This window comes from Miniopterus natalensis, chromosome 13 (genome assembly GCF_054644295.1).
Source record: "Miniopterus natalensis isolate mMinNat1 chromosome 13, mMinNat1.hap1, whole genome shotgun sequence".
NCBI lineage: Eukaryota > Metazoa > Chordata > Mammalia > Chiroptera > Miniopteridae > Miniopterus > Miniopterus natalensis.
The window spans coordinates 1,837,129-1,863,740 of NC_142093.1; positions in this window are offsets into that span (position 1 = coordinate 1,837,129).

Sequence of the window (26,612 nt, forward strand, 5' to 3'; positions counted from 1 at the left end):
GTGAGCTCACCTGGGAAGCAAACCCAACAGCACGTGTGCCGGGGGCGGTGGGGAGTTAACGGGTTAACCTTTGTGAAACGCTCAGTGTGCCTTCCACTCGGACGTAACAAATGCTGTGCGTTTTCCCGGTTCTGCGTCACCTGGTCACCTCGGCGCTGCACGCGCCACCCCGGAGCCCTGCTCCCCCACGGCGCACGGCCTGAGCCACCCCCGAGCACCTGCCCGCCGAGGCCGAGGCCTTGGAGCCCCTCCATCCAGGCCCTGCACAGAACCGCCACCGAGGGGTGGGACTGGTCCCATCTCCCTGTCACCTGGTTCTGTCCTCAGCAAGGGGAAGGAAGTTAGTGATGGGTGACCGCCTGCCCCCCGCCTCCTGCTGTGACCGTGTTTTCCATTGGCTGGGCTGCCTTTCTCTCCCACTGGTCATGGGGGCGCCTCGGGGACCCTGAGCCCCTTCTCTTACTGCTTTTCCTGCAGCAGGTCTTCAAGTTCACGTCCCCGTGTGGGAGCCCGACCCCGGGCATCGGGCCCGCTGTTAGGAGGGAAGGGGACGGGTAGACGTGAGGACAGGGATTTGCAGGGTCAGGGGTGGTCCTCGCCCCTGAAGCCACCAAGCCACACATCCACAAGGTGTTTAAATCGAGGAGCAGTTACTGCCAGGCCACTGGGGCTGTTACTAAAACAACGTGTGAGCTGACTGAAAGTGCGGAGCTGCGCCTCTGAGACGGCACAGAATTCGACTTCCACGCTTCTCATTGCAAAGAGGGGAGGAAAATCCAGTCAGAAATGGGCCTTATTGCCTCTCCTTCTAAGGTGAAACCCAACAGTAGAAGGACGTCTAGCCCAGCTGGCGTGGCTCAGCGGTTGAGCATCGACCTATGAACCAGGAGATCAGGGTTCGATTCCCGGTCAGGGCACGTGCCCGGGGTTGCGGGCTCGATCCCCAGCAGGGGGGGCGCAGGAGGCAGCCGGTCAATGATTCGTCATTGATGTTTCTGTCTCTCCCTCTCCTTTCCTCTCTGAAATCAATAAAAACACATTAAAAAAAAAGTCTGAGGCTTTGCAGGGTCATCTAAAGCCAAGTCCCTGAGCAGCATCCTCGGCAGACACAGGCCCCGCAGCCGGGGAGAAAGGGCCCCTTCAGCTCTGTCACGGGGACCAAGCAGGGAGTCCAGCGGGAGGCCTGGGCCCATGTCCGTGTGTCTCCCGTACCTGAGCCCCTGGATGGTACATGGGGAGACCGACACCTCCGCCCCCAGTGCAGGGGTGAAACCAGCCCCGCGCTCAAAGCTCCTGATTGTGCCCGCAGTGCCTCGGTTTCCTCCCCGTAAGACAAGGGGACCAACGACACTGACCTCGCGTACGTGTCGTGAGGATTCAAGGAGACAGAGCGTGTGAGGCAGGAGGACCGCGCTCTGACCCAGGGGTCAACTCGCACAGGCCACGGCCCACTCAGATCTGCAATGGTTTTTAATGATTCTACACATTGTTTTTTTAAATACTGTTATTGATGCCTTGGAGAGAGAGGAAGAAGACGGACAGAGAGAGAGAAACATCGACGTGCGAGGGAAACAGCGACGGGCTGCCTCCCGCACGCTCCCTACTGGGGATCGAGCCCGAAACCCGGGCCTGTGCCCTGACCAGAAATTGAACCGGCGGCCTTTTGGTTCATGAGATGATTCCCAACACCCTGAGCCCCGCTGGCCAGGGCCTATGCATTATTTTAAATGCTACTTTTTTTTTTTATAACTTTTTTTTTAATATATCTTTATTGATTTCAGAGAGAGGAAAGGAGAGGGAGATACAGAAACATCAATGATGAGAGAGTCATTGATCGAGCCCACAACCCGGGCATGTGCCCTGACCGGGAATTGAACCCTGATCGCCTGGATCCTAGGTCGACGCTCAACCGCTGAGCCACGCCCGGCCGGGCTTAAATGCTACTTTTATTTTATGAGAAGAAAAATTGTTATTATTGGGCAAATCAATGACAGCCATAAGTCCTGTGACTGAAATTTGAAGTGTGTCTGTATCATCCTGAGAAGCGTGTATATGTATTTAGAGTAAAATAAAACTCTACTTAATGTAACTGTATTTATATACAGACACAGAGCATTTCCACTTTCTCAGCCCCCGTCCGTCATGCTCTCTGCTGCCTTTTTAGTTGGGAAACAGTTACAATTACACCGAACTTTGTAACTTGAAACAACCTTCTCCCCAGGTTAAGCAAACATGTTGCTATTTGGCCATGAACTTTGTTGCTCAACTTCCCGAAGAAAGTCGTGGGGCGTCCGGACTCTAACTGAGGCCCTGTGTGTCCGAGAGGCCGGCGAAGCCCGCGAGGCTCTGGGGGAGGGAACAGCGGTCACGGCTCAGCCGCCCCGAGGCAGCCGTGGAAGGTCCCCACGCAGGTGTTAACGCTGGATCCTCCTCCTGCCCCGGTGCCCCCGGGGCTCCGGGACAAAACCAGAGGGAGAGGGAGGCAAGGGGCCCACGGGCCGGTGAGGGGAGAGGCGGCCTGTCCTGGTGTCTCAGCCGCGGTGGCAGCGAGACGGGACTCAGAGCCCTGTCTGGAAAGGAAGCGTCCGGACGGAGCATCCCGACGGCACCAGGCCGGGGACGGAACCCAGCTGAGGACGGAGCCCGGCCGAGCGCAAAGAGTGCAGGCCCCAGAAGGGCCAGACTGTGCCCGGGTCCCGCCTGTGGGCACCGACTGCGGGATGGGGCAGACTCCCTGCCGCCATCCCTCACCTGCATGGCAGGAGCCAAAGCCTCCCCCCTGGTGCCGCTGTGAGGATGGCATGAGTTCCTGTCTGGCACGACAGGTGTGAATACCTATTTGCAAATAAAATATAACACAAGGACTGGGAGGGATTGTGTCCAACACCCACCATGTTGAGATGCAAATGCCAGCAGTGGCCTGAGAGTGGCTGCCAGGGACTGCAGGGGGGTGGGAGCGACGGCTCGGTGGGCACGGGGGCTCCTCTGGGTGATGGGAATGCCTCGGAACGAGACAGAGGTGCCGGTCGTGCACCCCGAAGGCGCTAAATGCCGCCGAACTGTGCACGTTAAATGGTTAATAGTTAATCTGATGGTATGCGAATTTTCCTCCAACGGAAGGAAGAACGGACTAATGGATGGATGGAAACAAGGAAGGGAGGGAGGAAAGGAAAGGAGCTAATGGTAGCTGTGGGCCTACGTGAACCAAGAAAAGCACGACTCATGAGAAGATGCCAACATTCAAGATTAACCCTACCCGGGTGCAGGGGTCCAAGCCCGTGCCCAGCCACTGCTGGGTGCTCCCGGGCCCTCCGCCAGTCCCTGGCTGGCAGGGGGTCTTGCCAGGCCAAGTCAGTGCTTCTTTGCTGCAACCTATTGGGTCCCGTCAGAATCCTAAAATACTCAACTAGAGAAAAGATGCCCACAGATCTGTCCTGTCCACCTGCGGGGTCGCCAATCCCTCCCTCGGAGGTGCAGGGACGGATCCCGACAGGTTCCCTCCTCTGGGGAGCACCTTCCGCATTTTCACAGCAAGTGGCTTAGACTCCTCGGGCTGTTAGGGGACAGGAAGAGCTGTCACCAGCAGCTGTCACCATTAGCTGTCACCATCGGGCTCAGGCGCAGTGGAGGCCCCGCCCCCTGAGCCCACCCGACACCTTTTCTCAAAAGGAGATAAGTCAGCCCGGCCGGGCGTGGCTCAGCGGTTGAGCATCGACCTAGGATCCAGGCGATCCAGGTTCGATTCCCGGTCAGGGCACATGCCCGGGTTGCGGGCTCTATCAATGACTCTCTCATCATTGATGTTTTCTATCTCTCTCTCTCCCTCTCCCTTCCTCTCTCTGAAATCAATACAGATATATTTAAAAAAAAAAAAAAGAAAGAAAGGAACGTCCCCCCCTACTTCCCTGAAATCCCGTGAAGGCCTGGAAACCCCTAAAACATGTCGGTTGGGTTGTGAGTCTGTCTTCCCTCCGCCTCCGAGTTTCTACGGATCCGTGGCTCGGAGAGACACCCCACCCCAGCCGCCCACGCGTCTCTCTGATGACACCCCTGCCTCGGGCGGACCGTCGCCGGGGCCGCACCGTGGAAGAAGTCCTCGCCCTGAGAGTCACTGTCGGCCGCAGGAATAAAGCAAGGCCGTCCCTGTGAAATCTGCAAACTCAAAACAGGGACACAGAGCTAGCGGCTGCCAATAACTTTAACTTCATTTGTCTATATTTGGCAAAAACGGCGCTGCAGCTGGGGATGAAGTGCTGAGCCCAATCACGGCGCGGACGTGCGCTCCCCAACGGCAATTACGGGGCCGCCGCCCGTGTGAGATCTCGCTCCTGCTTGCTACAGCCGGCGACGCTCGAACTCCGCACGGCACGGGCGGGTGTCCGCAGCGGCCCGGCTGCTCGTGGGGGCGTCGCCCCCTCCTGCCCACGGCGGCGCCCGCGGCCCCCCGGCACAGCCAGGAAGCGGCCCCGCCGCCCAGCGCACCTCCCTTCTGTCCATAGTTGGAAGAAACTATTCTTGTTTGCAACTCAAACTTGGCTTATCACCGACTGTGCCCGACTCGGATGGTGCCTCCTTTTATCAGCGGAGATATTGATAAATATAATGGGCAGGCCGAGGACAAGCTCTATAAATACCTCGTCAGCTGCCACAGAGGGGCGGGGCGGGCGCGGGGAGACGGGTCCTCGCGGCCACTGTCTGCCAGCCAGCATCTCCTCTTCCAGCAGGCGGGGCTGCCCTGGAGTCACAGAACTTAGGGACAGAGGCCTGTCGGGTGGTGCCGGTGGCCCCCGGCCAGCGAGGGGCCTCTCTCAGCAAAGGCCGCCTCTGGTCTCTAAAGAGCCCTGAGACTCACAGGCGGCTCCCAGCTCGGACGGCGTTAAGTGGGCTCCGGGGGTCAAGGAGTCGAAAAATGATTAAAACCTTAACTCTGTGCAGCAATCGCCTTCTATATGTTTATAAAACATGGCGAGGCGGGACCTTAGCGATTTACGAAGCCTCAAACGGATTCTGCCAGGAGCGCGCAAGCTAGATTCAGAGGGGAGCTGGGTCTTCTCTCTCTTTTTCCCCCCAAAACAGGGAAAGGAATAAAGAGCTGGCCAGGAAGTCATCAAAGTTACGTTTCAATCTTGTTCTAAAAGCATCTCTAAAAGCTGAGCTCCTTGGGGTCAAGCACACTCGTGTGTGTGTGCAGGTGTGTGCAGGTGTGTACATGTGCATGCACGTGAGTGTGTACATGTGTGTGCATTTGTGCATGTGTGTGTGCATGTGCGTGTGTGTGTGCATGTGCATGTGTCCATGTGAGTGTGTGCGTGTGCATGTGTGTGTCCATGTGAGTGTGTGTGTATGCATGTGTGTGTGTCCATGTGAGTGTGTGTGTGCAGGTGTGTGCATTTGTGCATGTGTGTGTGCATGTGCGTGCACGTGAGTGTGTACATGTGTGTGCATTTGTGCGTGCGTGTGTGCATGTGCATGTGTCCATGTGAGTGTGTGCGTGTGCATGTGTGTGTGTCCATGTGAGTGTGTGTGTGTGCATGTGTGTGCTCGTGTGTGTGACCACCACCCCATTCTCTCATGCAGGGACAGCCTAGCTCACCTTTTGATCGGCCAAATAGATCGATCTCTATTTTTAAAGCTGGTTTTCCGTCCGCCGTGTCTACACTGCCTTTGCTCTCTGGAACCCGACCTGCACACGTCTGCCTGAGCCCCCCTCACCCGCCTTGGCGACCAGCACCCCCAGGAAGCACATCTGTCTGTGTGTGGACTTGGCTCCCAACTCAGCTGCAGGCTCTTTTCTTCGGTGGAAACGTTTCCCTCAGAAACTCTCCCATGTTTAGCCCTCAGCCTACGATTTTGTGTCTCTAGGAGGCGCTACGACGACTCCTTGGCGTGGGTACTGCCTTAGGAGGGCCTGGTCTTTAGAGGGGGGGCTCGTGAAGATACCTGTGATCACTTGATTGGTTCTGTGCCTAACTCTGCAAAGTTTCTCGTGGGAACTTAGTCCTAGCAAACCACGGGGTCCTGCGGGGACCACTCGAGTCGGACACGGGCACGATCTCCCTTTCTCACCTGGGCAGAAACTGCCGTGAGACCTGCTCCGGTCCCTTGGGGCGGCCTCAGTAACATGCACTCAGCCCAGACACCCGAGAAGCTGTGTTGACCACTTCTAGGACCCGCTGGGAAAGGTGCCCCTGCACTCGACTTCCAAAGGGATTTCCCAACCAAAATCAATTTGGTCCCAGCTGGGAGGTCACACGTAGCCCACAAACAGACCCCGTTGGCCTCTGAAATGGTTTTACAACCCAGTGTTTCCCGCCCCCCCCCCCCCCCCGCAGAGAGCGCCGGCCACCCTTGATGTCAGGATGGAAACCTCAACGCATTCGCTTTTTAATGACAAACTATTGCAAGGACGCCAAATGGGTCCAACCCAAGTGCAGAGCAAGCAGAACAGAGCCCTGGCCGAGGTCACAGAGACGCGGCCCCAACACCATGGGGACGAGAGCCTGCACTCGGGCCACTCTGCCAGCTGCCCTCTGCGGTCATTTCACTCTATTCCTCGCCCTGTTTCCTGTGTGGACGCGATTTTGCCAACGGACTTTGAGTTTCGCAAAGGCGAGGACCGTGTCTGATGCACAGTCTAGCTTCCCCGAAATGCCAGCGGCGAGCACTGTCCTGGCAAATGCCCAGGACACACTTGAGGGTGACTCTGCCCGACCCAGCCGCACGCCCGCGGTGGATCCTTTGGGTCACGCGAGCGCGAGCAGAGCAGCTCAGCTCCGAGGGGCCCGTGGAAGCCGACCATCCACAGGGAACAGAACCAACAATCTTTGCCTCATTGGCACCACTCCCTAAACGACAGAGACCAGCCCAGGCGAAGGACAGGCCACATCTAAAAACACGTGCAATTCTGGGGATCCGCAGGACCGTGTTTCTTAGACTATCAGGAGCTGGGTGCCTTTACCTGGGGAGCAAGGCGACCTGGCCATTTGGGGCAAATCACTTAACACCTCAAAGCCCAGTATCTCCGTCTCTGTAATGAGATGGGCGAGTAGCTGGTATCCAAGGGTCCTCTTAGATCTGAAATCCTTTCATTAGTTGCTATCAACAATCACTAAACACTGACTGATTGGCTTGGAGGAGCCGCAAAGCAGAGGTTTACAGTTTAATTCATTTCTATAAATTCATGTTGTGTGCAAGGCTCCACGCTGGGTGCTGGAGGATCTGGGAGCGTGGCAATGCTTCTGTCTCCAAAAACCCAAGGTTCCTTCTCCGGATGGTATCATAAAATTATCTTAAAATCCAGTAAAAGACAGGGGCTGGGATCGAGCAGGTTTTTTTAGCAATTCTGCCAGTTTTCTGATAACAACATGAGTTGTGTGTATTTGGGAACGGGTCTGCCGGGTAGGAGCTCTGCTGAGGTTGGACGGGTCTCGTTTCTGTCGTCTAACCCACTCCCCCCCCCCCCCAGGACAGGAGGCCTCCTGCAGGACCCAGCCTCCTGCTGTTCCTCCATGCCCTGCAGGCCTCACTCAAGCTCTGCCCTCCTCCCGGGAAGCTTTCTCCCTCCGCTTCTCCCACAAATACCCCCGACCCACAGTCTCCACCGCCTTCCTGCCTCCGTGGGCTCCAGTCCCTCTCTGCCGCGTGCCCCCCTCGCCCCGGCTCTGACCTCCACTCCAGCGAGGCCGTGGCACTGAACCTGGTTTGCAGGTGACAACGGCCCCCCCGGCCTGTGTTTCCCAAGAAGGACAGGAGCCGCCTTTCCTGTTCCCCGGGACCCGTGCCAGCCTCGCCGCACATGGTAGCGTGTACGTGCCCTCACCTGACCCACGGCCAGGTGCCACAGGCCCCTCCGGCCTCGCCCTTTAGAACCCCAAGACTGAGCAAGAGCCAGCTTCCCTGTGCCAAAGCCAGTCTCACGTTCGGGAGGCTGGCCTACGCTCACCCCGCCCCTCCTGATAGCAGGAGAGGACCCAGGAGAGACACTAACCTCAAGCAGCAGCTCAGGGTGTCGGCAGAACCCTGCGCACAGTCAGCCCACTGCCAGCACTCTCCCCTTCCCGTCTCTTTTCCCTGAGTGTGTTCCGACGGCCGTGGGCACGCCTGTCTGTCCTTCCCGAGGGCGAGGCTGTGCTCTCACCCCCACGTCCCCCCGACGCCTGCACCTCTCAGCGTGTGTGTGCAGGCTGCATTAGTCAGAAGTGGGTTCAACACCGTTGCTAACATGCTGACGGCTTGCTCCGTGCCAGGCGTCGCTCTATGAGCTTCACGTGTAATAATCCTTTCGCTCCTGGGATGTGCAGCAGGGTAGTCACCAGGCTCCTCCAGGGAAACAGAACCAATAGGATCTATATATAAACTATTACACATCAGAGAAGGAGAGGGAGGGGAGTTTTAAGGAACTGGCTCAGGCGACTGTGAGGGCCAGTAAATCTTAAATCTGCAGTGTAGGCCAGCAGGCTGGAGACCCAGGAAGAGGTGATGTTGCATGTTGAGTCCGAAGGCCGCCTGCTGGCAGAATTCCCTTTTCCTCAGGGACATCAGTCTTTTCTATTAAGGCCTTCGACTGGTTAGACAAGGCCCACCCATGCTATGGAGTACAATCTGCTTCACTCCAAGTCCACTGACTTAAATGTTAACCTCATCTAAGAAACACTTTCATGGCAACATCCCAACGGATGTTTGACCAGGTATCTGGGTAGTGTGGCCTAACCAGGTTAACACATACAATCAGCCACCACAGGAAGATGCCATCATGACTCTCACTTTACGGAAGGAAAAGGAAGGTGAAGGTTGTTCAAGCAGCCGCCCCAAATCACATGGGGATGTGTAGCACAGGTGGGATTAGAAATGGACAGTTGTCCCAAGAACTTGTCTTCTTTTTTAAAAAAAATACGTTTTTATGATTTTAGAAAGAGAGAGAGATAGAAATATCGATGAGAGAAACATGGGTCGGCTGCCTCTTGCACATGCCACTACTGGGGATCGAGCCTGTGACGCGGACACGTGCCCTGACCAGGGACAGAACCAGCGACCCCTCGGTACCTGGGACAACTCTGCACCCGCTGAGCCACACCTGCAGGCCGGAGCGCGTCTCCTTGAGCCCTGAGTTGTGCCGCTTTCCTGTCAGTCCCAGCACCGCAGCCCACCCTCGGCCATGAGGCTGTGGAGGGGAGTCGCTGGAGCAAACCGCCTCTTTCTCACGCCGTCAGATGAGTAATGCCGGGAGATGAACATCGTGCTAAGCCACGCGTGCAATTCCAGAATCAGAACCCAAGGAGACGAACACAGTTTGGCCACAAGCTTCCAGCCCCAGGGTCGGCCTGAACTAGCTCGTGGGTCCCGTGTGGCCCACGGGAAGGTACCGGCCCTGGAGGCGCCAGGTCCATCTGCCTGTTTTTGTTTTGGCTCCGGGGTTCCCCAGGGACATGGATGATGGATGCCTCTGGTTCACTGTCTACAACTGACTCCTGCACTGTCCCCAGTCTCCAAAATAGTGTCAAGTCACTGTGACAGTGAAAAGCACTGGCTCTGGATCCAAAGAAAACTAAGCTAGAGTCCGGCCTCTGCGGCTTATTAGCTAAATAGTCTTGGACACTTCATTTAATCTCTCCAGGCTCAAGTGAGTGTTAGCCATGGTTCTGAAGGATTATTAATGCTTTATCGGCAACGTTTCCTCACTAAGAATCTTTTCAATAGGAAGGCACATGCCTAACCAAAGCTCTCTGCGCATTAAGACCCTCATATGCCTCGTGGGCTGGGAAACAATCAGGATGACTCAAAGGTTCGCTCGGCCGGGAACGTGTCCAGTCGGGCTCCCCTCCCTCCCGTCATTGCCGACTTTTGGTGGCTGATCCGCCCCCAGGCCGCAGCCCGGATGAGGCCCTCGCAGGCTTCGTCCGCGCAGTGGCCTGTCTCCTGCAGGGGGTCACTCTTGCAACAGGGAAGTGTGACCCCAGCGGGTGCCGCCTCCGCCCTCAGGGCCACACGAGCCCCGCTGGGGGTGACGAGTGAACCCCACTGCCCCACGTTTGCTCCGCGGGAAAAATACCGCGAGCGACGGCCCACGGGCGCTCCCTTCCCTCGCCGTCTGCAGGCGACTGAGCGGCTGTAGCTCCCCGGCTCTGACATCGCGTGGAATGTATGCGCCGGCCCGAAGCTGCATCTCAGCCCCCGACACGCCCCCTCTGCTCCGTGTCAGTCCCTCTGCTGAACAGAAAACACCCCTGGGCCCGATGCACGCCCCTTCCCACAGGGCGCCTCAGCGTTATTTCCCAGCCTTTAACTCAGACCTCGCCGCCCGCCCACAGCAGCCGCAGGGCGCCGGGCACGCTGCCAGCGCGCGGACCGCCCAGGAAAGGCGGGCACTCCCCGAATTCCTCGCAGGGTGAAGGGGCCTCCCCGCTCTGCCCCCACGGCGCAGGCACAAGGCAGGATGTGGGGGCGGCGGCGAGGACGGGCGCAGGCCGCTGCCCGGGGCTGCGTGGCTGGGGGCGGGCGCCCTGGACAGTCAGCGGAGTGCAGCTGAGTGCCTACTGTGTGCTGGGAAACGTGCCGGGCGCTGGATTCACGCTGGTTGGGGGCAACCCCGCGCCACCCCTCACAGGCCTTGCCCTGGGGGGCAGAGACAGCCGCTGTCGCCGTGGCTGTGACACGTGTACCGGGCAGAGGGCACACGGGAGGGACGGGAAACGGAGGCCAGGCTCCGTCGGGGGGGCCAACGATGCCGCCCTAGAAAGTGGGGTCTGGGTTGGAATCTGAGCGTGAATGAGAGTGAGCTCGGAAAAGGGGGCTCCAGACGGCCTTACGGGCCGAGCTGAAAGCTGCGGCTGCCCGAGGGTAGAGCGCCCTGTGCCCCGGGGACTGAGCCGGTGCCCGGGGGCTGAAAGCTGCAGCTGCCCGAGGGTAGGGCGCCCTGTGCCCCGGGGACTGAGCCGGTGCCCAGGGGCTGGAGTGCCAGAGCAGGGAGGTTCACGCAGGCGCAGGAGCCAGACACGGGGGCTTGCAGGCCATGTTACTGATTTTTCATTTTTTCCTACAAGGCAAGGGAAGCCACCAACGGCTTAAGGAACATGAGGAAAGCAGATTTATCTCCTGAAAGATTATTTTGGCCACATGGAGAACAAAACAGCGGAGAGAAGGGCCGACGAGATTCAAACGGAAACTTGCGCGGCAGGTGTCCTCAGCGGCACTCACTCACGGCCGTCAGGAGGCGGGAAAGGCCAGCAACCATCAGCGGGTAGATGGACAAACAGAATGGGGATCACCCCTCCCACGGGCCGTGACTCAGACAGGAAGGAGTCGGACACCGGCCCAGACGCAGATGAGCCTCAAAGCCAGTATTGTGTCAGGGAGCCAGACACTAAAGGCCACATTCGTGGGATCCCACCCACGTGAAATACCCAGAACAAGCACATCCACAGGGAGAGAAAGCAGGTTTGTCACCGTCGGGGGGCTGGGGGGGGGGCGGGGAGGGGCTCCCTGGCGGTCTGGGTTTTCCACTCGGGGGCATGAAAGGCTGTGGGGCTGGATACTGACCGCGGCTGGAGAAACTGAGCGTTAACGCCACCAACTGCACACGGCTCCAGCAGCGGCCCCCGCTCCCGGGCGACACCATCGACGCAGCAGTGGGGGCGGGGGGGCTCTGCTCTTCCACTTCCTCGCTCCGTGTCACCCCCACACTTGACACCGAGCTCAGTTACGGCACCGACACCGTGACAGAAACGTGTTCCTGAGCAGAGCGTTCGGTGTTCGCGGGACACGCTCCCAGCTGTCGCTGTGCTTCTCCCACTCGGCCACCCCTAAAGTGGGGATCGGCGACTCCCCCTTACGGACGAGCAGACTGGGTCCCCAGAGGCCAACGGACTCGCCTCAGATCCCGCCGCCAGCAAACATCGCGCCAAAAACTGGAGGCCCGTCTCCGGGCTGCGAGTTTTCTTTCCGCAATGTCACAGGCCCGTCCTAGGAAAACGGATCTGCACAGCTCTGCCCCGTGTGCACCCCAAGACCCCGAAAATTCTGCCCCCGTCACTCAGAGGGGCAAAGTGGCCCAAATTATTCACAAAAAGCCGGGTTTTTGGCTGACAAGTCACTCAGCATTTGACCACATGTTCCGCTGGGTACTTAATAGGAGAACACCACAGGTTTCCCCAGTTATTCCTTTTGAGTTCTCTGAGCTATAAGCAGATCTGTGTGTGTGTCCTGATCCCTTCAATCCCCAAATATCTGTCCTGCTGATAAACACGTCACACGCCTGTGATAAATGCTTGTTCACGTGAAAGTAAAATTAATACGAATTCACCTAAATTTCACGGATCACACTAGCTTAGGCCGCGTCACACTCAGGAGAGAGCCAAGCACCCCACTAGTGGGTCGGGACCCAAAATTGAACAAATGAGGCAATTCATGGAAAAGCGGGCTATAAACCGGGAAACACTACACAGAAGTGAGGATCCTCATTGGAGAAGCCGTTACCTTCTAAGTAGGAAAAGCATCAGACTCACCCTAAGGAAGCCTGGCCCTCGACCCAGAGCTCGTTCCGAGAGTCTCTGCGAGGTTCTGGTTCAGTAAACCAGGCGGGGGGGGGGGGGAGGAGGCTGACTGCTTGGAAGAGTCCAAACGCCCGTTATTTTAAAGAACACCCGCAGGTTTTTCTATGGGAACTAATGATTTAGAGCAACATTTCTCAGACGTGAGTATGCAGCAGGCTCCCCAGGTGGGATGTTCAAACAGAGAACCCCGGGCGCCACCCCGACGCTCCCGATGCAGCAGATCCGAGTGGGGCGCCTGGCGAAGCTCCACGAGCCAGTGACTGAAACCACGGACACGAACCCCTGGGCTCCGGAGGCTGGAAGCCCAGATCCAAGTGCCGCGGGGCTGGTTCCCCCCGAGGCTGCGGGAGGCTCTGCTCGGGGCCCCTCCGGCCTGCACACCCTCACTGCACCTCCCTGGCCTGTGAAAGCAGCACCCGCATTTCCACCACCATCCTCGACATCCCCCCTTTCCATGAGGACTCCACCCGTTGGATGGGGACCCGCTCTACTCCAGTGTCACCTCCCCTTAATTAATTACGTCGGTAATGACCCTGCTTCTAAATAAGGTCACATGCGGAGGTCCTGGGGCTTAAGGCCTCAACCTAGGAATTTGGGGGGACACAACTCAGCCCATAATAACTCCCTCACCCTGCATAGCCTCACTGCCCCCAGATCCTAATGAAGCCGGATCACTGTGGCCACGAAGGATCCGCAGCACGTGGCTCCCTTTCTTCCCCCGATTCAGCTCCCTCTGAATCCATCTCTCTCTCCATCCTGTCCTCCCTCCTGGACTCGGGCCGTGTCCGTCTGTCTGTCCCCCCCCCCCCAGGGCGGCGCAGCGGGACTCCTCCGAGCAGCAGCCATCCAGCCGCCATCCAGCGGGTCCTGCCAGGGCCGCATTCCCCGCTCAGCAGGGCTCTGCCGTCCGAGCCCCCCTCCCTCCCAGGACCCGACGGCTCCCAGAGAGAAACGGCCCCGAGCACCTACAGGCCGGGGCTGCGGTTACCCGGGTTAATATTCCCGCCTGGATGGGCACCACCCGCGACTGAACTAGGCTCCCGGGTGCAACGGGCCTTATTCATCAGCTCCTATTGCGTTGGGCCAGCGCGTTGCCCACGTTAGCTCTCTGCTTACGGGAAAATGAAGGAAAGAAAGAAAAAGAGAGAGAAACTGAGGCGAGGCGGGAAGGGAGGCGGCGAACGTGCAGCGCTCTCCTGCCGACGCCCTGCGGGGGTTTTGCTTCGAGGGCGAAATCCCTCTCTCGGGGGCGCGGTGTTGTCCCAGCTCCGGCCCCGCCGGGAAAGGTGAGGAGGAAAGTGAGAAAGTGTCATTTCGGCGGCACAGTCACAGAGCCGAGCTGGGAGCCGGTGTTTGTGTCACAGACAACTGCTGGCTTGTTCACCCGCCATCGGGGTGCGCGGCGAGGGGGACGCCTCCGGCCCGGCTGCCTCCCAGCCCGTCCCCGGAGCCGCGGAGCTGCTGGGTGGCCCGGGAAGGCCGCCTGGATCCCTGCAGCCCGGGAGTTTCAATCCTGGCGACGCTTCCTGTGTTTTCCGGGGATTCTGCTTCCCCTTCTCTTGCTCACTCACCGCGGACCTGGGCTGTGCTGAGAGCAGACTGTGTGTCTGGGCCAACAGTAATATTATTAATAATAACCAAAAACAATGCCAAAAAAAAAGTAGAGTTGTTCTAGTTTGGGTTTGATTTTTTTTTTTTTTTTTATTCCAGCATTTATTTGTAAAACTATTCTGGTCTTATAAGTAAAACTATTCTGGTCTTATAATTTGCGGCTCAGGAAATGGAAAATTTCAAGACTTCAAAACCAGAGCGAGGCCGCCCTGGACTGTCATCTGCTTCCTGGGCCCACACCACCGAGGGCGGCGGAAAAGCTCCCGGGGGCCGGTGCTCACACCCTGGCCGCGGCCTCCTGCTCCACCTCAGAGCGGCCCCTCGCTGCCCATGGGGGCTGCCGAGTCCCCCGGAGCCTCTGCAGGTCCTGCCCCCGGGAGCCCGCCCTGGCTCTCCTCCCAGCTCTCAGTCCCTCCATCTCCCCCTCTACGGGCCCCCCCACCCCGGCCCCGACCGGCGGCCTCTGCGCCCCTCTGGATTCAGTACCAGGCTAACTCCCTGAAACCACTTTTACTTTACCCTGAGAAGGTTCACAGCATTACCCTCCTCTCCCCTTCCCCCAAGAGTAGAGTTGACCAGTTCAAGGTGCACCGACCACAGCCGCCCAGGTTCGAAAGTGTCCAGGCCCTCGCCCTCTGGTTCTCCGCAGGCCTCACCACCCCCGATCGCCCCACACTTGACGGCTTCTCAGGCTACGCCGGTGCCCCGATCCTGCAGGCGTGGGAGCCTGCGTCCCGCCCAGCGCAGGGTATTTAAACTTGGAGTCTATCTGGCTCTCCAGTCACTGTGTATAGCGACTGAATGTTAGCGTCACACCCGCCCGCACGGGAACATCAAACCACTGGGCTGCCGCGGGTAACTTAGTCTGCACCCCTAATGATAGCGACTCTCCATGAGCTGGCTGGACAGCGTCCACTGCACGTTCAGCTTCCAGACCCTCGCTCTGGGCATTTTCAACATCTACTCTGTGTAGACTGAGGAATTTGATTTTAATGTTATTCAAAGTTAAAATGTAAGGTCATGTTCCGTCTACAATCAGGATCATGCATAAATCATAGTTTATAATTCATGCTCAGGTGAATTATCACCTGGGGGCTATTATTTCATAAGCGGCTTCTCTGGGCAAGGACGTGAGCACGGCCGGGCGGGGCCGGACCCAGGCGGGGTGTCCCAGCCCCTCCTCACTTGGCCTTGCCCCCTTTCTGAGCATGGGCATCATGGGGAAGTAACCCGGGACCTGGTGGTGATCTGCACATAGCGCCAGCGCCCAGATCTCGCCCAGACACCTCGGTCTGTCTGTTCCCTGTTGTTCACTGGGAGGCACGGAGACAGTAGACGTGCTGAGAACAGGGGCCACTGGCTGCTCTTGGCTGTGTAAGGGGCTCTCCAGGCCCGTCCACGAAGTTCCCTGTCCGTGCTGGCCCCGGGGAGTCGGGGGGCACCCTCCCTCGGCCTGGGGCCACCTTAGGCTGCCTGGCAGGTGGCTGGGCCGTCAGCCGGCCCAACGCGAGCTTGCATGCACCCTAGCACCCTTCCTTCCCCGCCTGGGAATGGGCAACACGGGACAGTCAGTCAGCGCCTTTATTTCGTTAATAAACGCATTCTTAGTTTCCAGGATGCCATAGCCCTCTCACCTCCCCAGGCCCAGCTGCTCTGGGGGAAACGACTTGCCTGCACTCTTCATGCCTCTTCCTCTCCACAGCGCCCCGCCCCCCACTCCTCTTAAGGATCTGATTATTTTTTCCAGAAAAAATAATGTAAGCAACTTTTAAATAAACAGAATGCTTCTGGGTTGGCCATTTCGCATCTGCAGCCCTGAGTGTGGGGAGTGAATATCTCATGAAGCCACAAAACAACTGTGGGGGCTGGAGGGGCCCGTGTCCCCCATTCTTTCCCACCTCGCAGGCCCTTCCAGAGTCCTCCGGGGGTGCCCTGAGCTCACACAGGCGGCTTCATTGTTTGCCTGACCTTGGGCTTTCCCTGCTCCTTGGCCGATATTCCCGGCACACACACAGCTGCATTTCAGAAGAGAGCAAAACGCCCGTCCCGGGTCCTACACACGACATTGCAGGCAGAGGCGTACTCCCAGGACAGCCTTTTACAGTCCGTCTGCAACAGCACCCTGATTAAACGCGTCGGGGAGCCTGACCGGGGACGTCACCCACCAGGAGGATCCCAGCCTGGGCTGCAGACAGGTCAGGGGTCTAGACGGAGGCCCCTCTACTTCTGGAAGCGCGGGCAGGGAGCTGACCCACGAATGGCAGCGCGAGACAGTCTATTGCGGACGCGTTAGGTAAGTGTGATCTATTTATGAATTCACAACCGCTTAGTCATTCCGTAAAATCAGAGCTAAACAGCCACCCAAGAAGTATTCTGCTGCTTCGCCTCTTAAGTTCTGGGGGTTGCTACTATGTATATGAATGAAATGTGTTTTCGCAAAGTGAGAAGAGATTCCCTGCATTTAATTAGCAAATGACAACACTGTTGCTGTTTAGAGTCTCACAGAGAGAGGGGATCTAACTGCGTCTCCGTCCCAAGCTCCTGGTCGTCACCCTACTGCGCGCTCTTGGGATACGGGAACCTTCTATCTGGGCCCCACGTTCTACGGGTGTCATTTAACAGCGGTCGGGGGGACAACGCCTTCTCTTCCCACACGTGTGCTCATAGCGACAGCACGTATGTTAACTCTTTCCAGTTTTGGACGAGAGTGGGTGAGATGATACTTACTGCTGGCCAGATTCAGGGGCTTTTTTTTTTTTTTTTTAAACTGATCTAACAAATTTCTTCTTCTAGTTGCGCGATGTTTCTGCAGGTAGGAAGAGCAGCAGCCTACGATTTTATACTGAGAGGAAACTTTTTGCACGCAAAAAACATTCAATGGAAGAACACACCACCGATAAAACGACGTTTCTTAAAAGAGGTATATAAATATATATTTTAAGCTATAAGAAAATTCTTACGACATAATTGGAGAAAAGTACAGAATATTCTGTAAATATACACAATTGATATTATATCATATGTAAAGAATTATATAATTTTATGTATGAAACCATGTATGTGTGTGTATATCTATCTATCTATCTACATATCTAAACAGTGACTACATATCTTCCAGTGGGAAGATCAGGGAGACTTTTACTTTTAAGTAGGTTTGACAGTAAATGTATATGTACTAATTTATGTTCTCATAGTTTCTGAATTTTTACAAGGACATCTTAAAATATCTTGTTAAGTATCACATTTCAAGTAGAACATATTTATTTCTGCAGTCCTGTTAGCAATAAAGAAACAAAGCAAAATTGCCCAGTCTTCTAATTCTAAGGATATTTTTTCCTTCCAGTTATTCCAAATAACAACCCACATTGTAGCAAAAGTGAGAAAAATTTCCCAAGAGCCCCAGGAAGCCGTCTTTCCCATGACTTATGACTTTTAGAATTACACTGTAAAATACAGCGCAGGAGGGACAGTGGGGGTTCTCCGTTGCTGTGAACTTTTCCCTTTTCCACATTCTACCAAATGTTAGTATATCAGAAGCAGCCACTATAAAGAAATTGATGCTGTATTTTTTAGTTGCCACCGAAGTTAGTCAAAAAGTGAGAAGCTGGGTGAATTCAACACCCAAAAACACTTCCCGATGTCACACAGGAGCCCTGCACCTGGCCAAGCGCAGGTGAGAGAGGCATACGCGGGGACCACCAGACGGTCTGAGGGCCAGTGGGCTCCATGGCACCATTTCTGCATTTCCTTTAGCAGGTAGGTGCTGTCCCCTAAGGAAAAAAAGGAACTGATTGCACCAGTGTACATATCTCGACTCACCAGGCCTGCTCCAGCTCCGGGGTAGCCATCCAACTCAAATCCCACATCCCTGGCCTGTGCCTGTGTGATGTGTGCATGCGTGCGTGTGCGTGCGTGTGTGTGTGTGTGTGTGTGTGCGGTTTTGTGTTTCATTCTTGGGAAAGTGTACACAGTGCCAAGGGCATGGTAGGAAATATCCCAAGTATGTCCCGGTAGAGTCTGGCCCAGCCTCGCCTCTGCCCGGGTCTGTGGCCGCCAAGGCGCGGCCCTGCCCCACTCCCTGCGCGTCTGTGCTAGTTCCTCATCAGCTGCAAGGAAGGAAATTAGTGCAGGGAAAGGCAACAACGAGCACACTGTAATTTTTACAATACACCAGCAGTAATATTGTGACAAACAGTTCAACAGTGTAATTCGCCGCCTCCGAACACTCAAGTGTGGTGGAGACGAGACCCATGTTTCAAGAGCTAACAAACGATTAGGGCACCCAGGGCCTGGAGCACCCTACAGACTCAACAATTATGTGTTAAACAGACAAAAGGATGCATGGATATGTGAATGAATGAAAGCAGATAGTATTTGAGAAAATCCGGGGATTTTTAAAAATATATTTTTCAATAAAACTCTTTGAACTGTTTTTGTAGGTTTGTTTTTTTTCCCAAAAAACCTTTTATCCCAATCAGGAGCAATAAAGAAATCTCAAATGGACGACTAGAAATCCCCCACCTGCAGCGTCAGGAGCCACCTTGCCCAGGAGAGGAGGGGGAGCGCTCCCCTGCAGCTGGGGGGGGCGCACTACCTCCCCACATGCTCCCCAGGCCGCCCCCTGCCCCCGGCATCCACAGGGACCTCCTTCTCGCCACACTGTTGAGAACTCTGGTCTCTGAAGCAGGTCACAAAACACACACCTGTGTCCCTGCCACCCTCACACCCTGAACCTCCAGCCTCAGCCCTGCCAGGGCAGCCAGTGTGTCTCGTCCCCCGGGAACCCCCCACGGGGCTGTCGTCTCTGCTCTGCCTCCACCACCCTCAGCACTGGCCCCTGCTTCCTGGGCCTGGGGCTGCCCCATCACTGGGCCCACTGGCTCCAAGCCAGCTGGTGTCCCCAGGGTCCCGCACCAGGAACGCTCCTCCCTACCTCAAGTCACACTTCGTCATCGAGCGTCCGGAGCCGGGCTGCCCGGGCGCCAAGGTGGCCCTGACCTCAAGGCCTTCTTACTCCTCTGACGAGCTCAGGGAAGAGCCATGAGGCCACCACAGCAGATGTTTCCTCACAGGCAACATGCCCTCTTCTCTCCTCTCCTGTCCTGCAGTTTCTGCTTTGCCAAGACCATTCTAGAAGGTCTGTGCAGCAGGCACGGGGCTGGGGAAGGGGGCCAGCACGGCCCGCAGAGGAGAGCTACAGAGAAACAGGCAGGGGTGATGCTACAGGAACGAGACGATGGGTACAGGCCAAGCGCATTTTAAAGATGCGTGAACCTGACTTGAGTCCGGGCCCTGCTGCTCCCTTCCCGCAGGTGCACGTGGCTTCCCGTCTGTGTCCCCAGCTTCCCCCTGCTGGGGCCAGACCCAGGTGACCGCAGATCCCATGTAACTCTGGCTGTCCAGGACCTTGGACTCCAAGGCAATGCCTTTAGCACAACCGAGATGAAATGAGCTAGAAATGAGCTTGCTCGGAGGTCGGGGGATACACAGTCTCATTTTCAAAAACCAGGATACACAGTCTCATTTTCAACAGCCAGGATACACAATCTCATTTTCAACAACCAGGATACACAATCTCATTTTCAACAACCAGGATACACAATCTCATTTTCAACAGCCAGGATACACAGTCTCATTTTCAACAACCAGGATACAGTCTCATTTTGAACAACCAGATGCTGTGAAGGGCCATGATTTAAGGCATCTCTGGGTGCCACTAGCAACATTAAAGACAGGACGGGGGTGGGGGATTCAGATAACTTAATATTGAACTTGCATCCAGATAAAGACTCAAGTATAAATAGCAACTTTGTATGTGAAAAAAGTGGCATTTCAACTCCGCAGAGAATGAGTCTTCAACCAGTAAATGGTGTCAGACGATTTATTTGGCAAGTGAGAGAGGAAAGCGGGGCCTCCCCTCCCTTCTCACCACAAAATGTTTCCGACAGGATCACAGATTTAAAAAAATAAAAACAAGACAACAAAAGAAACGCACTGGGAGAAAATGTGAGGGACCTGCAAGCATGAGGGACCCAGGGACAGGACCCGCGGAGAGCGCGCGGCGCCCAGAGACGGGGCGGAGGGGGGCGGAGAGACACAAGTGGAGCCTGTGACTCTCGTCCTTTGGAAAGCGGGGCCCGGAACAGTCACGGTAGGAAAACCCAGACACGGGAGCCGAAAGAAATCGGGGCAATTTGTGACCTAAGATAAACGTTCAAGGATTTAAACGTAACCTAAAGTGCCACTGTCATGACACACGAAACATATGCATAGGCCCCTGCACAAAATTTACAGAAATGCAGGGTTTTGCTCAGTCTAAGGAAAACTCGAACAAGTAGCGATGCCGTGAATGTGACAGACCGGCTGACGCTAACCAGTCGAGTGAGAGGCTTCAGCCCCCCCCCGCCCCCCGCAGCTGGCTCTGCAGTATGTAACTCTTTAAAGCACCATCTGCCTGACTCACCTGTACAGCAATGCCTCTTGAAACATTGTATCCAGTCTTTGTAACTAATCAACCCAGCTGGCTCAGACTGCCCGCCAACGCTCACCCCCAATCACAGAGCATGGCAGAGGCGAGGTCACCGCTACGTGATCTCTGCAGATTTTTTAGAAGGCCTGCTGGTCAACAAAGACGAGATTAAAATAAAACTGTTAGATGATTAGATGCCCAAGATTCCAACTGTTGGCTCACTTCCTGATTTTCTGTGCAAAACATCGAGTTTTAAAACGAGAACTACCATTTATAGATGGGAGAAAAGAACTTTCAAAGCGCACCTCATGCCATTAATTTGCCGCGCACCTCGGGCAATTATATTAGCGGCACAGCGAGTCTTCCAGACCCGTCCCCTCGCAGGCACCGCAATTAGAGGAGCGCAGGTCCCCGCAGACAGAACCTCCGCAGAAGGAAGGCGGAGCCGCACTTGGCCCCCAGCACCTCTGACAGCGGAGAAGGAGGCCAGCTCTGAAAATTAACGCAGCCGGAGAGGAAACATCCCCCAGGGCGAATCAATCCCAGCAAAGGGCAATGGGATCCCCGTTAGGGCAGCTGTGTCCGCCCCCTCCCATTAGCACCTGTCAGCCTGAGCAGCCTCACAGCTCAGTTCTCAGGGTGACTCTGAGGCACCCCACGCTGCCAAGTGGGGTCCTTTCTCCTTCAGCGCAGACCAGCGGTGCTTCTCCTCGAACAGCTGGCAGGCACCTTGTTAACCTTCCTTGTTTCACTTCTGTTTTGCCCTCTGCGCCAGGTAGAAATTAGGTTATTCGAGTTAATTTCAGGGCCTGCTCTGCTCGGGGCTCAGAACCCATCTAGGCTGGCGCGAGTCACTCAGAGGTGATCACAGGATGGAAATAATGGACCACAGACGGTGTCAGCTGGTGAGTGATCAATATTTGCCCTTCTGAGCTTTTTTTATAGCCATTTGCTAAAAGGAGAACTGGAAGAGCCCAGGTGGCTAAAAATCTCTCCCTCCCTGTCTCCCTACCCCTCCCTACCCCTACCCCCTACCCCTACCCCCCTTTTCCCTCCCTCCCCTCCCTCCCCTCCCCCTCCACCCCTCCCCCTCTTTTCCCTCCCTCCCCTCCTCCCCTCCTCCCCTCCTCCCCCTCCCTCCCCCTACCCCCACACCCCTCCCCCTTTTTTCCATCTCCCTCCCCTTCCCCCTCTTTTCCCTCCCTCCCCTCCTCCTCCCTCCCCCTCCTCCCTCCCTCTTCCCCCTCCTTTTCCCCCTTCTCCTCCCTCCCCCTCTCCCCCTCCCCTCCCCTATCCCCTCCCCTCCCCTCTCCTCCCCCCCTTTTTTCTCAACCCTCCTGTCTTTTCAAAGTTTGCACCCACTGCAGAGAAGGTTGGGCACGATATCTACCCTGCAGAGCAGTGAGATTGAAAAACTCCAATGTTTCTGCTCAGGGTTGATTTAAATGTGTTCACAGGCAGAGGACCCAGATGAGGGGCTGGGGCCGGGCACCGCTCATCTGTCCCTGGAGGTCCGGCTGCTTTAGAAACGTCCACGTGTCCTTGAGGCAAAGGGCCAGGAAGTGCGACATCTCCCAGAAATCCATATGAACTGAGAATCTTAAAATATTTTTTAATAAAAGCCCAGATATTTTATCTTCTACTCCCGAGAATTGCGAAGACCCTTCAAGACCAACTCAGCAGTCAGTTCAGTGTTTCCGTTGGTTGTCTTTTTAGACAGACTGGAGTTCCCTGTTAGCATTATATGTACAAGGACTTAAAATCCAGCCCCATTCTACTGGGGCAAATCGAGTCGTTTCATAATTGGGAGGGAAAAGCCGAATATCAGACATTTCCACGACGGCTGTTTAGTCAGTCTCCCCTCCCGTGTGTTCATCGGTCCATCGCTAACAAGCTCCGCCGAGACCTACTGAAAGCAGAGCTGCACACTGAAGATCTCAGTGAGGAAAACGTTTATTTAGAAAACATTTCTGGGATGATGAATTTGAAAATCTGAAATAAAGCAAATGCTTGTGTTGGAGGCAGAAGCATCAGCGGGGTGCCGGGGGGAACGTCTGCAAACCGGATGCAGGCCGGCCTCGCCCAGGACGTCCTACCTCCTGATGAGCCACCGGTGCCCGTCGCTTTGGGCCTTTCACCGAGCACAGGGTGGAAAGCGGCTCAGAAAGGCCCACGATCGCGCCAGCGCTCGGCCGGCCCCGTCCGCTTTGAAAACGGCGGCCATGGGAATTCCAGTGGCACTTCCCACTTCCTTGCTCTACTATTATTTTAAATGGTTCAACTAAGACGTAAAAACTATTTTGAACAATTTTAACCCCAAGAAACTACAGAGAACAGGGGTTCTGAAAACGGTCTTGCCTCCGATAGCTCTCTAGGTTCCCACGTGAACTGAGACGTGCTTATTCGCTGAGTTAAATTCACCCTACACATCCCTACACTTGGAGGGATTTTCGCCGAAGCGCTTGAGGTTTCTGTGCCGACGGAACGGGCCTCTCTTACTCTCTGAGCGTGGCAGCCCTGATTCTCCGCGCTCCGGGCACACGGGTTCCCTTGAGAACCTCTTGAGGCTGGTTTGGGGCCTATTCCACGCCTCGCCCCCGTGCAGGGAAGAGCGAGGCCCGGCTGTTTGTACAGCGAAGGCCCCGGCGGCAGGCGCCGATGATCATGCGCAGGTCCCCACGGGCAGAGACGGCGGGTCCGACCGCCCTTTCCAGATGGCAGATGCCAGCACCTCTCCATGCTCTCGCCAGGAGCTTCGTTTCCCATTGGGTCTTTTTTTTATTAATCACAGTCAACTATTCGTCTTCGATAAAAGCAGGCTCCTCACTTGTCTTTCCAAAGCTGGAGTTGCGGGTGCCTGTTGGTCAGAAGCCAGAGCCGACCCGCAGGCCTCACCTCCTGAGATCCTCCTGCCCGAGGCCCCCATCCTCCTCTGAACGAGCTCCAGCTGTTCCGTTCCCTTCCCTCCAGAGCCAGTACAGGATGGCACCCCAGGGTGGGGCCGCCAGAACCCCAGGGCGGGGGAGGCCGGGCATCTCCTCCTTCCGGACCGCTCGGCCAGGGAGCCGAGGGCCTGCCCCACAAACGTAGCCCCTCGTTAGTGGAATCACGAAGACGGCCTGGTCCCCATGCCCCACCACACACCCCCCCGAAGTCCACGCTCCGTCAACGCTCTGAGGTCGCTGTAGCTCTGAGCTGTGCGGGGAATGAGCTGACCTCGGTTTTGTCCTCTCGGCCTCACACGCCAAAGCCTCGAATGGAACCAGGGTTTGCTGACCACTTTCATGTCACGCACACCGGAGTCCCGCTCTCACAGAGAGCCCTGGACCTTAATGTCCAAACTGCTCCGGCCCTGGGCGGGGGGGGGGGGGGGGGGGGGCGCCCCCCACGGTGATGCGAGGACCTGAGGCAAGAGTGCGGTCGGATGTGCGGTCGCCCTGACTGCGCGCCTCCGTCGCTGAGCCCCCATTTCAATGCCCACATTGTTTCACCACCATGAGATGAAGGCTGATTCATTCTGGGGCTGGTTCCTGTCTCTCTCCCGGTCCTTGGCATTCATCGCGCAGGTGTTTCTAGAGAAGAGAAAATCCTTCCCTGGCCACGGCTGCTGTTTTTCCCTGTGTGGTCAATTTTTCCCTCCGTGAGCCAGCTCTGCCTGAATGACACCGCTTGCCACTCCTCTTTGCCAGTTCCTCCTTTAATTGTGTCTTTATTTATCCTTTGACTGATGCAGAAACGTTACACCGTAGGTGTTTCTGGAATCGTGTCATTTTCACGGGGCACGGCATCTTTTACTTTCTAAAACGCTATTTTGAGCTCTGATTGTACGGCGTTGACATGCCCGTTGCTCATTTGTCTTTTCGAGTGAAGCACCCTCGGGCCCGGGCTCTGGGTGGGGACACACCTGCTCGGAAAGCTTCTGTCCCAGCCAAAAGTGTGTGCAGGAGACAGAAGGGAAAAAGGCCGTCGGGTGCCGCGTGGGGTGTGGGGAGGCAGGGGCCCGCACCCCTTCCCTGGGACCGTGCGTGCGGCCTGACCTGGGTTTCAGATCTCACGTGATAAAGGGGATGCATGTTCACAGGAATCGCTTTAGAAACAAGTCTGTAGAAGAATATCAAGCCGAGCGCTGAGGATTCCACCGAGAGGCCCAGGCGGGATCCGGTTTGGGGGCAGAGGCCTTCGCTGGGAAGGACACAGAAAACACGACTCCGCCCCCAACACCGTCGCATGAAACAACCTACTTCGTTTCACGGTCTTGCACCCACTGGCCCAAGAAAGTCACAAACGGACAAAGCATTTTGAAACTCATAAACAGAAACAAATAGAAAGCCTCTCCCTGGGGGTAAAAATTGCTTTAAAACAACTGTACTTGTTTATATTCAAACTAAAGCACCACTCAGGGTAGGGTGGTTTTTTAACCCCTCTCAAAAAACAAACCCAAAAAATGCTGTAGGGAAAACTGAGTTTTCAAACCAGAAAAAAAAAAAAAAAAAAAAAAGGTTGACAAACTTGTTTACTAGCATGGGGAAGGCCTATTCTACAATCCTGAGTCCCAAAGACAGCATTTCAATCAAACCGATGATATAATTTTAGTGAAACTGACACAGAGACGAACCTGCCGAAATGCCCCTTACACTTGGCCTCCGTGGGACGAGCCCAGACATTTTCTCTTGCGTTCCTCTTTAGAACTTTCCACACTTTCTGCCATGAACATATATTACTCTTAAAATACTTTTACTACAAAAAAGAAACAAACAGGGGAGAAAATAATAGCAGCCGCACGAATAAAAGCCCCTGAAAGCTCGTTAAGAGAAACGTCGGAGCAGAGCCATCTGTCCACTGGCTGCTGGGCCCCTCCACCCCCAGCTGAAAATCTGTGACGGTTTTGACATTAGGGGAGCCCCGAGCACAACACTGTCAGCAAGTTCCCGTGTTTCCCTGGCAAACTCTCTCGGTCCTGCAAAGACGGGGTGGGCGCCTTTGGCCAGACCCCCTCCGACTGTGTGGGTGGCTGAGGGTGCGCTGTCCCGGGAGAGCTCAGCGTGTCCCCAAGGGCTGGGCGCTGTTCCCAGGCTAAGCCTGCAGGTGCGCCGCCCCCTCCCAGTGCCCCGGCCCGTCACCTGTGTCCTCCGGGGACAGGACACATCCTTCATGAACCGTATTTCAGAGTCACCTCCTCCCCCGGCTACAGGGAACAGGCGCTGTTTTCAAAGACCCTCACGAAGGTTTTCACACCAGAAAGGGACATGCCGTCCAGACAGCCACCACCGTCCCCGGGTGCTCCACGCGTCTAGAGGACTCAGACCCCGCCTGGCCCGGGGCTCCTCCCGGGCGCTGGCATCTCGTCGGGCTCTGAGCCACGTGCTGAGTTCGCTTTTGTCCACAGAACAGCTGAGCCTCCAGGGAGCCGTGAGCGGAGGGGTCCCAGCTCCAGCCCCGCTCCCACTTCTGTTTTAATGACAGACACGGTCAGAGGGAAGGCAGGGTGACAATGGGGGCCCCTTTGTCAGAGGAGAGAATGGCCACAGTGATGTCACTGGACCCCCGGGGTTAACGAGTCTCATTAGCGTGTGCAGGTGTGTGACCTCCGACTCCCCGGGTTTTGACTGGCGGAGGTCCTGTGGGGGGCACTTCACTGACAAAAAGGGGGGCCCTGGTCACCCATGTTCTCCTGCCTTCCTGTCAGAGCCTCAGTTAAGGGAAAGCTACAAACCTAATGGGGTGCTGGGCTTCCTGCACCCGCCAGGAGAATTAAGAAAGCGCGGACTCCATGGGTGGGCTCTTCCAAAAACGGTCGTTTCTATCAGCTGCGACTGAAATAAACAGGCTGAGGTGGGGCGGACGCGTCAGGCCGCCCGCTTTTCAGATTCGTGACGATAGGATCGCAAGACCAAGGCAGCCGCAAGAGAGAGGGGATTAAAATCGAGTCCCCCAGATGCTCCCGACACCAGGTTCCAGCTGGTCCACTAGCTTTGTGAAGAGAC